The sequence below is a fragment of the Acomys russatus genome, chromosome 19 (assembly GCF_903995435.1).
Source record: "Acomys russatus chromosome 19, mAcoRus1.1, whole genome shotgun sequence".
NCBI lineage: Eukaryota > Metazoa > Chordata > Mammalia > Rodentia > Muridae > Acomys > Acomys russatus.
The window spans coordinates 17,007,475-17,022,621 of NC_067155.1; positions in this window are offsets into that span (position 1 = coordinate 17,007,475).

Below are 15,147 nucleotides of genomic sequence, written 5' to 3' on the forward strand. Positions count from 1 at the left end.
AGGAAGGATATAATGGTGGCCGTTGGGAGAGCGAGGTGTGGGTGTAGGAGGGACCCTGTTGTAGAGCCTTTCATGGCCTTTTATTTCCTGTCTGTGGTCCCAGCACTAGGGACCTGGAAGCAAGGGGAACCGGAGCTCAAGGTCAGTCTCAGCCGCCATAATCTGAGGCTATCCTAGACTACCCGAGAGAGCCGTCTTAAACATCTCCGAGCAGTAGCTGAGTCCGTGGTTTGGTGATCAGCACCTATCACGTGGCTACTAGAGGGAGCCTTTCTTAAGTATTAACAGACTTTGCTGGGCTGGGTGGCGCACGCCTTTAATCCCAGCACTCAGGGAGGCAGAGGCAGGAGGATCGCTGTGAGTTCAAGGCCAGCCTGGTCTACAAAGCGAGTCCAGGACAGCCAAGGCTACACAGAGAGACCCTGTCTCGAACAAACAAACAAATGAAAGAACAAAACAGCAACAGACTTTGAACCACAGAATCAGAAAGGCACATTCTGAGCTGCTGCTACTGGGTTTGATAAACTGTATTCCCAGTGGTTCGTCATAGCGTCTCTTGGACCACACTGGGAAATGCCTATCAGCTGCACTTTCCAAAACTCAGGCCAAAGTTACCCCTGGTATTTTCTCAACGTGTTTTGGTGTGTGTTTGTCAGCTTGTTTTGAGAGACAGGGCCTCACTATATAGTCCAGGCTGGCCTAGAACTCAGATCTGGCATCCTCTGTCTCCATAGTGCTAGGATTAAAGGTGCACCACACTTGGTTCCACTGGTGTTTTAAGCTATGAGGCCTTAAAAAAAAAAAAAAAAAAGTTGGGCTGGAGAGATGGCTCAGAGGTTAAGAGCACTGGCAGCTTGTCTGAAGATCCTGAGTTCAATTCTCAGCAACCACATGGTGGCTCACAACCATCTATAATGAGATCTGGCGCCCTCTTCTGGCCTGCAGGTGTACATGCAGGCAGAGCACTGTATACATAGTAAATAAATCTTTAAAAAAAAAAAAAAAAAAAGGACTGGGGAGCTGAGCCTGGTGGCTTGGAAGGTAGCATGGAAAGAATGAGGGGTTCGAGGTCATTGTAGGCTACATAGCCAATTTGATAAAAGCCAGCATGAAGTCCTAAGGGTCTGCCTACACACCCCCTGAATATTAGGGGTGTGGCTCAGTGACAACCTGACTCCCTAGCATGCATGTGGCTCTGGTTCCATCCCCAGTGCTGCAAAAAAAGAAAATGGATAAATACATATCACACTGTGTATTTTATTATTTTGTTGTTGTTGTTTTTTTTTGTTTTGTTTTGTTTTGTTTTTTTCCCGAGAGACAGGGTTTCTCTGTGTAGCCCTGGCTGTCCTGGAATTTGCTTTGTAGACCAGACTGGCCTCAAGATCAGAGATCCTCCTGCCTCTGCCTCCCAAGGTCTGGGATTAAAGGCATGCGCCTCCATTGCCCTGCCAAACTATGTGGGGGGTTTTTTGGGTTTGTTTTGGTTTTGGTGTGGTTTGGTTGGTTTTCTGTTTTTTGTTTTGTTTGTTTGGTTGGTTTTGGTTTTTGTCGAGACAGAGTCTCTCTGTGTTAGCCTTGGCTGTCCTAGACTCACTTTGTAGACCAGACTCTCCTTGAACTCACAGTGATCCTCCTGCCTCTGCCTCCAAAGTGCTGGGATTAAAGGTGTGTGCCACCACCGCCCGGCCAAACTTTTTTTTTTTTTTTTTTTTTTTTTTTTTTTTGGTTTTTTGAGACAGGGTTTCTCTGTGTTAGCCTTGGCTGTCCTGGACTCGCTTTGTAGACCAGGCTGGCCTCGAACTCACAGCGATCCACCTGCCTCTGCCTCCCGAGTGCTGGGATTAAAGGCGTGCGCCATCACGCCCGGCCAAACTATGTATTTTATACTTCTTTAAAATAGCATGATTTTGTGCAAAACAATATTCTGCTCCTATTAATAGGAGTCACATAGATGATTAGGGGGAAAGAAGGAAACTGGATTTCCAACCCAGCCTTGAAGCCAGGCTTAGAAACGGGCCATGGAGTGCTTCCCTCAGCTCAGGGGCTCTATCCAGCACCAGAGACCTTTCACAGACAGCTGTGCTGGGATGCAGATGCCAGGCATAGCCAGAGGGCTCTGCTAGAGAGGAACCACACAGCTGGGCACCCTTAAGCCTTTGTTCTGTGGGAACCTCTCCCAAGAGACAGGGGTGGTCTGAGCTAAGAGACATGTGAGAAACGAGACACTCAGCAAACAGTCACCAGAGACAGACTGATTTAGTTAGCTAGTTTTCTCTTTCTTTTTGGACAGGGTCTCCTGGCTGGCCTGGAATTCCTACTGTAGACCTAGCTAGCCTGGAATTTTTGGGGGATCTTGCCTCTGCCTCCCCGGTGATTGGATTACAGATGTGGGACACCACACACACACACACACACACACACACCCTCCCCCACTGATTTTTGCACAGTCTTTTTTTTTCCTGTGACCAAGGAAGTCCCCTCAGCGACCTTGTGTATGCAAGCAGGCGGAGGGTGCCAGGGGTGACTTCACAGATGGCCATCTCGCCAGGACCTCCTTAGTCACCTCACCACCGCTGAACCAGTTTCTCTCCCCACGGTCTGTCTTGCACAGAACTCAGTCTGGTCCTTTAACATAGAGGATTGAAGACGACGGAGGATCCTTGAGTTAAAGGTCAGGCAGGAACCCCGGAGTTAGGGTAGCCTGGCCAAACCTCACTAACCACGGTGAGCAACTCCATATTGGCATCATTTTGGGGGACGTCCTTACTGCCCGCCTCGGTACCTCCTTTTAGGAAGCTCCCCATCCCCTGCGGGGCTCGCTGTGATGCTCGCCTTTTGTGTCCCTTTCGCAGGATCACCCAGGGTGCTCGTTCGGTCATTTATTCCCAATCAAGCTAGGAGAATCTGGACTCCGGGAGGTTCAGGAAAGCTCCGCCCTCCCGATACCGCAGGGACTCGTCCCCATGGGCGGCCACCGCCAACACAGCCACCCTGGCTGTGAGAGCCAGGCATCCTGCGTGGGCAGAGGCTGGAGCGGGGCTGGGACAGCGCCCCCTGGTGGCCGTGGCTGCGCCGCGCTGGCAAGGCCTGAGGGGCTGGCTTTGCAGAGGAACGCCACTCGCAAGGACTGCGAGGCCGAACAGTTGTTTTTTTTGGAAAAAACAACTCTTGTCGGAGCCAGGAGGAACATTATCCCTCAGGCCCTGGCTCAGCGGTTTGCTCCTCTGGGAAGTCCTCTTTGGCTTCCCCCAGTTCGGATCTGGCGATTCTGTTGGGCCTGAGCCTGCCAAATCAGCCTGTGCCCCACCCCCACCACCCCATCCCCAACTTTTTTGCCTGCACCTACTGTTCCTCCGTGTGATCTTTCTCATCCATCCATCCTACCTTTTACCCTCTGCCTTCTCCCCATGCTGCCTGTGTGTGCCCATTCCACTCCAGAATTTCTGCTCGCTCCCCCACCCAACTGCCTACTGTCTACCAGCGTCCCATCTCAGCTCTCCCCAGGCTCCCCCCCAACACACATACACACTGGCCTCCTGTCCCACCCCCTGACTGTTTTCCTTATCCCCATCCCACCCTAACACCCCCACCCCGGACCTTTGACTCTGCCAGGGAGTATTGCTACCTCACTTCCCCCCCCCCCCCCAGCAGCTTTGTTAAGATATAATTGTTTGGGCGGGGGCTGGGCTGGGGCGGAGAGATGGCTAGTGCTTAAGAGTCCTGGCTGCCCTTTCCAGAGATCCATTCAAAACCCAACACCCACAGGACGTTCGTGTAACTCCAGCTCCAGGCCTTCCACTGCCCTTTTCTGGCCTCTGCAGACACTGCACATACACGGTGCACAGACATATACGCGGACAGAATACCTCGGTTCTATTTTAGAACATTAAGGTTATTCCAAAAAGATGTCACCAGCCAGACAGACGCGGTGGTGCACACCTGTAATCCAGCCACCCGGGCACAGGCAGGCGGATCTTCATGAGCTCGAAAAGCGAATCCAGGACCACCAAGGCTACACAGAGAAACCCTGTCTCAAAAACAAAACAAGGGCCAGGCGCGGTGGCGCTTGCTTTTAATCCCAGCACTCGGGAGGCAGAGGCAGGCGGATTGCTGTGAGTTCGAGGCCAGCCTGGTCTACAAAGTGAGTCCAGGACAACCAAAGCTACACAGAGAAAACCTGTCTCGAAAAAACAAAACAAAACAAAACAAACAAAAACTCACTAGCACATGTGTCGCTCCTTATTTCCAGGCAACCGCTGATGTTTGCCACATCTTCATCCCTGCCCCACCCCCCAACCCTCGGTTGGGGAAATACTTTTGCTTGCTAAGGTTTTGCCGTGGGGCATACAGAACTTACTCTCAGGGAATCCAGCTGGTGCCCAGCTAGTTAGTAAAAAGCAAGTCTAATGCCTGACTCTGAGTCCCAGAATCAGCTCCAAGGACTGTCCTCTGACTTCCACCTGTCTGCCACGGCACACATAGACTAATAATTTTTTAAAAAAGAGTTTATTTATTTATTACGCCTGCATGTAGACTTGCACTCCAGAAGAAACCATCATATCCCATTATAGATGGCTGTGAGCCACCATGAGGTTTCTGGAGTTGAACTCATGACCTGTGGAAGAGCAGCCAGTGCTCTTAACCTCTGAGCCATCTCCCCAGCCCAGACTAATCATTTTTTAAAGTCATGTTGACACAACTAATGGGAAAAATCTGTTCACTCCCTCCTCGTTAATCATTTTTATTTTGGTTTAGTTCTGTTTTTTTGAGACAAGAGTTTCTCTATGTAGCCTTGGTGGTCCTGGAACTCACTTTGTAGACCAGGCTCACCCTAACAGAGAGATTAAAGGCGTCCGTGCACCACCATGCCTGGTTGACGTGAAGCAATTCCTTTTTTAAAAAAATATTTATTTATTATTAATACAGTGCTCTCTCTGCATGTACACCTAAATGCCAGAAGAGGACATTTGAATACATTACAGATGGCTGTGAGCTACCATGTGGTTGCTGGAAATTGAACTCAGGACCTCTGGAAGAACACTCAGTGCTCTGAGCCATCTCTCCAGCCCCCCACAATTCTTTTTCTTTTTCTTCCCCCCCGCCCCCGAGACAGAGTATCTCTGTGTAGCCTTGGCTGTCCTGGACTCGCTTTGTAGACCAGGCTGGCCTCGAACTCACAGCGATCCACCAGCCTCTGCCTCCCTGGGATTAAAGGCTTGCACCACCACTGCCAGGTCAAGCAATTCTTTTTTTTTTTTTTTTCCGAGACAGGGTTTCTCTGTGTAGCCTTGACTGTCCTGGACTCACTTTGTAGACCAGGCTGGCCTCGAACTCACAGCGATCCGCCTGCCTCTGCCTCCTGAGTGCTGGGATTAAAGGCGTGCGCCACCATGCCTAGCCTTCAAGCAATTCTTAAAATGGATCTCTGTCTGTCTGTCTGTCTATCTGTCTGCCTGCCTATCTCTCTCTCTCTCTCTTAATAGAGAGATGGTTACATAGATAGATATCATAGGTGGGGAGGGAGAAAGAAAAAAGGGAACAACTCAGATTGTATTATGTAGCTTAAATCCAAAAGCCAACACACATATTTGTCTTTTTGTTGTTTTTGAGACAGGGCCTTGTGTAGCCTAGGCTGGCTGGCCTCCAGCTCTCTGTGAACCTCGGGAGTGTCAGGATTATGGATATGCACCCCCACATCCCACTAGCTGTCTCGAGAGGGGGACACAGCAACGTATCAGGAAGTGATGGATCCACAGCTGGGGGTAAACTGCTTGTCTAGAACCCGGCACCGTGAGGGCTGGGGCGTGGTTTTGCAGTAGCATGCACGCCTGTAACTCCAACTCCATGCTGGGAAGAAGAGAGAGACAGGAGCCAAGCTTGCTGGCTTCCAGTCTATGCAGGAAAACGTCAGCCCCAGGCTCAGGGGAGACCTTGCCTCAAAGGAACAGGTAAAGAGTGACAGCGGTCACCCAGCACCCTCTTCTGGCCTCTATGGCATGCACAGGCTCAGGCACAGTTATGCACATGTGTATACACACACACACACACACACACACACACACACACACACACACACACTCTTTTTTTTTAATATTTTATTTAACTTTAATCTATGTACATTGGTGTGAGGGTGTCAGATCTTGTAGTTACAGACAGTTGTGAGTTGCCATGTGGTTGCTGGGAATTGAACCCGGGTCCTTCAGAAGAGCAGGCAGTGCTCTTAACCACGGAGCACCCCTCCAGTCCACACACACAATCTTTAAAAGACACTCCCCACGCCAGCATTGAGTCTGTGGCTCAGTGGTAGAGCACTTGTCTAGGCCTGCAGCACATTAACAAATCACAAACAGAGCTTGCTGCAGTGGCGAGCACATGCAGTTCCAGCATTTGGAATGTAAAGGCAGAAACATGGGAGTTCAAGGTCATCCTCAGCCATACAGGCTGGTTCAAGGTCAGCTTGGACCACCTGAGCCTCAGCCTCAGAGAGGCAGGGGTTGACAGCAACAAGGAAGACATGAAGCTTAGCAAAGACTCACTGGGTGTCCTGCCAGAGGCAGGTCAAGAGAACGGAAGCCCTGCAGGACTCCTGACGCAGGAACACGGTGAGTTCGAGGCCAGCCTGGGACACATACCAAGCTCCAAGACACTGTAAGCTAAGGAGTATGGATGGGCCTATCTTAAGAAAGAGGCAGCAGGGTCATGGTGGCGCACGCCTTTAATCCCCAAGCACTCAGGAGGCAGAAGCAGGAGGATCTCTGAGTTCGAGGCCAGCTTGGTTTACACAGTGAGTTCCAGGAGAGCCAAGGCTACACAGAGAAACCATGTCTTGGAAAAAAAAATTAAAAAAGGAAGAAAGAAAGAAAAAGAAAAGAAAAGAAAAGAAGCCGGGCGTGGTGGCACATGCCTCTAATCCCAGCACTTAGGAAGCAGACGATTGCTGTGAGTTGGAGGACAGCCTGGTCTACAAAGCAAGTCCAGGACACCCAAGTCTACACAGAGAAACCCTGTCTCAAAAAACCAAAAAAAAAAAAAAAGAAGAAGAAGAAGAAGAAGAAGAAGAAAAACCAAATAAATAAATGGGGAAAAAAGAGAGAAAGAAAAGAAAACAAAAACTTCAGAAAAAGAAAAAGAAAAACAAAGCAGAAACCACACATGCCAAAACAAATAGAGGAAACTGAACACAGAATAAAGTGATACTAACAGAAAACTGGGGGGAAAAAGTCTCAGCTAGACAGTAGTATCTTCCGGACCTCCAGCAGTGGGCTCATCCTGAGGGCTAGCGAGCCCAGCAGAGGCCTGGGACAGGTGGCACAGGGCGTGCCAGGGGCACGTGTACAGGAAAACAAGTGGACAAGGTCCCTCTGTGGGACATCCGTTCAGAGTGGCTCTGGCCCTATCGCTGACGGCCCAGGCCTGCTGAGAAAGGGTGGCAGGAAGCACACAGTTCCCACTCTCAGAAGCTGGACGGAAGAAGGCTAGATTAGAGCCCGATGCTGGGACAACCTTTTTGTGCACTATGTAAAGGCCATCTTTTTTGTTTCCTGTTTTGTGTTTGTTTTTCGTTTGGTTTGGTTTGGTTTGTTTGTTTGTTTTTTAATTTAATTTTAATTTATGTGCGTTGGCGTGAGGGTGTCAGATCTTGGAGTTACAGACAGTTGTGAGCTGCCATGTGGCTGCTGGGAATTGAACCCGGGTCCTTTGGAAGAGCAGTCAGTGCTCTTAACCGCTGAGCCATCTCCCCATCCCTGGTTTGGTTTTTCAAGACAGGGTTTCTCTGTGTAGCCTTGGCTGTCCTGGACTCACTTTGTAGACCAGGCTGGCCTCGAACTCACAGCGATCTGCCGGCCTCTGCCTCCCGAGTGCTGGGATTAAAGGTGTGCACCACCACGCCCCTCTTAAAGGCTGTCTTTGCCTTTGTACTATTCCAATGCTGATTTCTGTTGAGTTCAGGCCAGACTGTGGTGGTGTTATTTTTACGAGCTATCACCTACTTTAGTATTTTGTGAACAGACACCTCTAACGCCTTCTAGTTGGCTTAATAAAGAGTTGCTGGCCTATAACCAGGCACTATGCGGGAGAGGATAGGAGAAGCCCTGGGGAAGAATCAGGCTGTTTAGTTTGGGGGAGGGGTGGTGGGGGAGGGGGGGAGGGGGGAGGGGGAGGGAGGGATGGGGAGGGAGGGGTGGGGGGAGGGAGGGATGGGGAGGGAGGGGTGGGAAGGGAGGGGTGGTCCGGAAGGGTTCACAAGCCAGACATGGAGGAAGTCTGGTGTCCAAGGACTGAGGAGAGATAATGGGCCATGTGGTAAACATGGCTAGAATAAATGGGCTAGTTGGGAAACAGCCTAAGCTATAAAGCCTGACCATTATAAATAATAATAGTCTCCGTGTCATTATAGGGAGTTGGCGGACCAAAATAAATAAATAAATAAATAAATAAATAAATAAATAAAAGTCCCATTATGCCCTACTCCTCAAGAACCGCCTTCCTTCCTTCCTCTTCCTGTCTCCTCACACCCTTCGTTCCTTCCTCATACCTTCCTTCCTTCCTTTCTTTTCTGAAACAGGGTCTTGGTGCAGCCCAGGCTGGTCTCAAACCATGCAGGCAGGGATTAATTGACCTTCCTGATCCCCCTGCCTCCACCTCCCTAGTGCTGGGACTTGAACCCAAGACTTTGTGAATGCTAAACCGGCACTCTACCAATTGAGCTGCACCCCCAGCCCTCTTTTTGTTTGTTTCTGTGGGGTTTTATTTGTGTGAGATGATGTACTGCTTTGTAGCCTGGGGTGGCCTGGAACTCACTCTATTCACAGGGCGGTAACATCCATACTCCGGTGAGAAATCGGAGCTGAAAACTATTTTAAAAGGCTTGGAGTGGGGCGGGGGGCGAGGGGATGAGAAGTGAGGAGTCCAGGTGGTTCTGCACATAAAAGCACTAGATGCTCTTGCAGAGAACCTGGGTTCAGTTCCCAACATCCACATAGCTGCTCACAATCATGACTCCAGCTCCAAGAGATCTGGTGCCCTCTTCTGGCCTCTGCTCGCCTCAAGCACGCATGAGCTGCACAGACATAAATGCAGGCAAAACACTAATACACACACACACACACACACACACACACACACACACACACGGTTTCTCTGTGCAGCCTTGGCTGTCCTGAACTCACTTTGTAGACCAGGCTGCCCAAATTCACAGAGATCCACCTGCCTCTGCCTCCCAACTGCCCGCATTAAAGGTGTGCACCATCATGCCTGACTGAAACTTTTTTTCTGTTAGAATCAAGAGTGATGGCTTTCGAGAAGATCTGCATGTTGGCACCTGCCATTCAGCTGCCTCGTTGAAGAGAAAGAGCTGTAAAAAGAACCTTTAAAATTTTTAAATAAAGGCCAGCACTCGGGAGGCAGAGGCAGGTGGATCGCTGTGAGTTCGAGTCCAGCCTGGTCTACAAAGGGAGTCCAGGACAGCCAAGGCTACACAGAGAAACTCTGTCTTGTCTTGAAAAACAAATAAAATAAAATAAAATAAAATAAAAACCAAAAGCCCCATGTGACAAGGCTGGTGGCAGCCACCTCCAGAGAATCTTCTGGAAAGCAGAAAGCACAGAGATGGAAACAAATGTGATCCTTGTGTGATATAACTGAGTGATTTGTGTCAACATTGGCTACAGCCAGCTCCACTGCATTTTCCAGTTACAATGTTGCTTTACAGTTGAAGACACTGCACTCAGCTCCTCTGTTTACTTCATTGCTTCCTTTACGTAAGTCTTCAGACTGTGAATCAGCTGGTTCTTTGGAGACAGAGAAATCAGAAAAGATTGCTAATTCCTAGAAGAGCCACTAGGGCCATTGGGAGGGGGAGTTTCCAGGGGCATCTGAGGGGTTTAAGACAGTATCAACATATAAGGAGCTCAATGGTTCTATTTTTAACTACCGTGTGTGTGTGTGTGTGTGTGTGTGTGTGTGTGTGTGTGTGCGCGCGTGTGCGTGTGTGTATGTGTGTGTGTGTGTGTGTGTGTGTCTGGAGCTGGAGTTCCAGGCAGTGTGTATTGTAGGGAGGAGGTTTTCCCTCCCATCCCTAATCTCTCGAATAAGGACTCATGGGACTCAATTTTTATTTTCCAATTACCTAGGCCGTATAGTTAGGCTCTTCTCTGACGAGCTCATTAAATCACTAATTTATACTAATTTACACTCTTCCACGTGGCTGGTGACCTGAGCTCAGGCACTGTGTGTCCATTCTCCTCATGTCTTGCTGGCTGGAGTTTCACACACCTGTCTCTGTTGTTTTAAATGAAAACCTATTTTTACCAATAAAGACTCAGGAACCAGATGCTGGGGTGAGAAACCTGCTAGCCCAGAGAGGCAGAGAGAAAGCACCCAGCTGAACTTCTTACTCAGTCCAAAAGGCTCACTAGCTCAGTTTACAGCCCAGGAGGAAAAGCCCAAAACACCCAAGGCCAAAGGTTTGCTAGCTAAAAGCTCAAAAAGCCAAAGGCTGAGGAACTGAAAAACTGAAGAGTTAAAGAGCTAAAAGCTAAAAGCCCAAGAGCTCCTTCTAATTCTCCATGCTGTCTTAAATACCCCTCAACTCAAAGTCCTTTCTGCTCTTCTTCTTCTTCTTCTTCTTCTTCTTCTTCTTCTTCTTCTTCTTCTTCTTCTTCTTCTCCTTCTTCTTCTCCTTCTTCTTCTTCTTCTTCTTTTTGATTTTTCGGTACAGGGTTTCTCTGTGTAGCCCTGGCTGTCCTGGACTCACTTTGTAGACCAGGCTGGCCTCGAACTCACAGCGATCCACCTGCCTCTGCCTCCCGAGTGCTGGGATTAGAGGCGTGTGTCACCACGCCCGGCTGAATCATGGCTTTTTGTTTTCTATTTCTTTATTTTTGAGATAGGATCTCCCCACCCCCACCCCCTTCTCTTTAACTCTGGCTGAGTCACAACACAGTCCAGGCTAGCTTCCAACTTTTGGCAGTCACCCCGTCTCTGCATCCTGAGTGCTGGAGTTACAGACGTGTGCCATCACACTCAATTCAGATAAATACTTTTCTTGAGTCTGGCACCTTAGACTACATGGTCATCCTGACACCCTCAAACCATAGCTTTCTGTAGCGTCTATATATGCCTGCGTGGTGGCTTACAACCACCCTTATGCATATGCATCTGTACACCACAAGATGGCGCTGGCTCCCGTGAGACTACACTTAAAACCGATTGTGAGGTGCAAAATCTGTATTAGTCAGAGTTTTGTGTGTGTGTGCGCGCGTGCGTGCGTGTGTGTGTGTGTGTGTGTGTGTGTGCGGAATCTATCAGAATGACTTACAGTCTGCTGTCCGACTAATACAACAATGGCCAGCTGTGAACAGAAAGTCCAAGAATCTAGTAGTTGCTGAGTCCCACAAGGCTGGGTGTCTGTCTCGGCTGGTCTTCTGTATATGCTGGGATCCCAAAGAAGCAGGCTCCGATGCCAGTGAAGAAACGGACGCCCTGGGTGCCATGTGCAGGCCGGGTGTCTGACCTCTACAAGAGCGGTCAGTGACAACCATTGAGCCAGCTCTCCAGCCTCCCTTGGGGAACCAGCGCCCTCTTCTGGCCTCTGAAGACACATGCACATACCGCCCGCCCCCACTGGCCTATACACATTATTTAAAATTAATATATATATGTATGTCTCATCCCAAACAGGAAGAAGTTTCTCGTGTTGGTCTCACTTGCAGACACACGCAGCTCACGCCAGGGCGCCCGTGTGAATTTCTGTTACTCGCAGCTGAGCACATTCAGAGGAGAAAGAAGACATTTTCCTAAACCTCTGAGTCAGAAACCCAACACGGCCGTAACAACCATCAGTGTAAATCTCACTTTAACTGGATGAGGTCACTTTAGCTGGGGGTCGGGCGGGAAGTCTGCCGTTTTTTGTTTTTTGTTTTTTTTTTTCGTTCGTGCTCTGCCAATGCATCCGCACCCTTTGGCCCAGGAATCCCACCTCTGGGACACACCAGGATGTGCGTGGGGGGCCTTATTTATAATGGGAGGAAACTGGGGCCGCCTTCAGTATCTGGCAACGCTGCCCTGTTGCGTAAACAAAGAGCGAACGTTGCAGATTGTGTTTACACAGAGACGTTTTAACCGGCGGGGACAGCTTACATTTTAAGAAGGGGGGAAAAAGCAGGGCTGTATAAACAATTTGTTCATGTAGTTATGTAAAAACACGAATACAGGAGTATAAGAGGACCACATGGGACAGAAAACAATGAACTCAAAGTCCTCGAAATAATAAGAATGGCAGTGACGTGAGATGGGGAGCCAGCGGGCCTTCCATCTTTCTTTCTTTCTTTCTCTTTTTTTTGTTTGTTTTTTTGTTTGTTTGTTTTTGTTTTTTCAAGACAGGGTTTCTCTGTGTATCCTTTACTGTCCTGGACTTGCTTTGTAGACCAGGCTGGCCTCGAACTCACAGCGATTCGCCTGCCTCTGCCTCCCAAGTGCTGGGGTGAAAGGCGCATGCGCCACCACCGCCCGGCTTCTTTATGTTCTTTCTTAACCATCCCCGCCCTGTTTCTTTCTGAGACAGCACTTCACGTAGCCCAGGCAAACCCCAAACTTGCTAGCCCAGGCTAGACTTGAACTCATGATCCTTCTGTTTCACCTTCCCAACCGCAGAGACATCAAGCCCACACCGCCACGCCCCACCTCTGCACAATGTTTACTCCACACTTGATTCTTTGGCAGTGACGAGGACTAAACCCCAGGTCTGTGCATACGAAACAGAACTGCACTACCAGCACGTTACATCTCCTTTCTTTTTCTCTTATTTTTTTTTTCTCTTTTCTTTGTCTATGTGTTTATGTGTATGTGTTAGTCTGTGCACCTATGTGGGGGTACATGTGTGTGTGCACGTGCCGGTGGAGACCAGGGGCAGCGTTGGGTGTCATTCCTCAGGAGACATCCATCTTGTTTGTGCTTTTTTCTTGTTTGTGTGTGTGTGTGTGTGTGTGTGTGTGTGTGTGTGTGTGTGTGTGTGTGTGTGTTTTAAGGCTCTTTTCTTTTTGCATTTATTTATTTATTTATTTATTTATTTATTTATTTATTTATTTATTTATTATGTATACAGTGCTCTACTTGCATGTACTCCTGCAAGCCAGAAGAGGGCGCCAGATCTCATTACAGATGGTTGTGAGCCACCATGTGGTTGCTGGAAATTGAACTCAGGACCTTTGGAAGAGCAGACAGCACTCTTAACCACTGAGCCATCTCTCCAGCCCCCTTTTTCTTTTTCTTTCTTTCTTTTTTTTTTTTTTTTTTTTTTTTTTGCATTTATTTATTTGTGAGTGTGTGTGTTTGTTTGTGTGTGTGTGTGTGTGTGTGTAGCACATGTGTCATGGTGACCCGTGTGGAGGTCACAGAATATCTCGCAAGGGGCTCTGCTCTTTTGTCCTGCCATGTGGATCTCAGGAATCAAACTCACATAGATCACTGGCCTTGGGAGCAGGCACCTTAGCCAGCTAAGCCGGCTCTCTGGCCCCACCTTGGTTTGTTGTTGTTGCTGTTGTTGGAGACTGGCTTCTCACTGGCCTGGAACACACCGTTTAGGCTGTGTTCCAGCCTAACACACCGTTTAGGCTGTGTTAGCTAGCAAGCCCCAGAGATCCTTCGGTCTCCAATACCACAGCATGGGACTGCAAATATGGTCGGCTGAGGTGTCTGGGTCTTGGACTCGTTGCAGAGCACGGACTTTACTGACTGAGCTCTCTCCCAACATTATTTCCATTTTATTTATTTATTTTAATTATTTTGTTTTTGAGACAGGGTCTCTCTGTGTAGCCCTGGCTGTCCTGGACTCACTTTGTAGACCAGGCTGGCCTCGAACTCATAGAGATCCACTTGCCTCTGCCTCTGCCTCTGCCTCCTGGGTGCTGGGATTAAAGGTGTGACCTATCCTTGAACACAGAGACCTGCCCTCCGTAGTGCTGGGACTAAAGGCGTGGGCCACCCTGCCGGCTAGTGTTTTAATTCATAGGGCTGGAGAAGTGGTTTGGCAGTTAAGAGCACTGGCTGGTCTTGCAAAGGAGCCAGGTTCAGTTCCCGGCACCTACCTGGTGGATTACAACTCTCTGCAAATCTGGGTCCAGGGGATCCAATACTGTCTTCTGGCATGCAAGGGGATCTCTGGATTATTCTCTGTCTCTCTCTCTCCTCTCTCTCTCTCTCTCTCTCTCTCTCCCTTCTTCTTGCTGATCTTTCTCAGTGTTAGGAATGGTACTTGGGACCTCAACCATGCTAGGCATGTAATCTACTTCTAGTGACCTTTCACAACCCCCTGTCCTGTTTGTTTGGTTTGTTTTGTTTTTGTTTTTTCGTGACAGGGTCTCCCTGGCTGTCCTGGACTCGCTTTGTAGACCAGACTGGCCTCGAACTCACAGAGAGCCGCCTGCCTCTGCCTCTGCCTCCCGAGTGCTGGGATTAAAGGCGTGCGCCACCACTGCGCGGCCCACTGTCCTATTTTTATATTTCAAGGTGTAGTAATTTGAATGAGAATCCCCCCTCCCTCCTCCCCCTCCCCTACCCCCCTCCCTCCTCTCCCTCCCCCTCCACACCCCACCTCCTTGCCCCTCTGCCCCCCATCACCCTAGGCTCATATATGACTGCTTAATCACCAGGAAGTGGAACAGGTTGAAAGGACTAGAAGGATTAGGGGGCGAGGCTTTGTCAGAGTACAAATGGCCTTGTTGCAAGAAGTGTGTCACTGGGGAATGGGCTTTGGGGTTGTGTATGTTCACACCCAGACCCAGCCTCCGAGCAGGTCAGGAGGTAGCTCACACCAGACCCAGCCTCCGAGCAGGTCAGGAGGTAGCTTCACACCAGAACCAGCCTCCGAGCAGGTCAGGAGGTAGCTCACACCAGACCCAAGCCTCAGAGCAGGTTCAGGAGGTAGCTCACAACCAGACCCAGCCTCCGAGCAGGTCAGGAGTAAGCTCAACACCAGACCCAGCCTCCGAGGCAGGTCAGGTAGGTAGCTCACACATGGACCCAGCCCTCCGAGCAGGTCAGGAGGTAGCTCACACCTAGACCCAGCTCTCGAGCAGGTCAGGAGGTTAGCTCACACCAGGACCCAGCCTCCGAGCAGGTCCAGGAGGTAGCTAGCTCACACCAGAC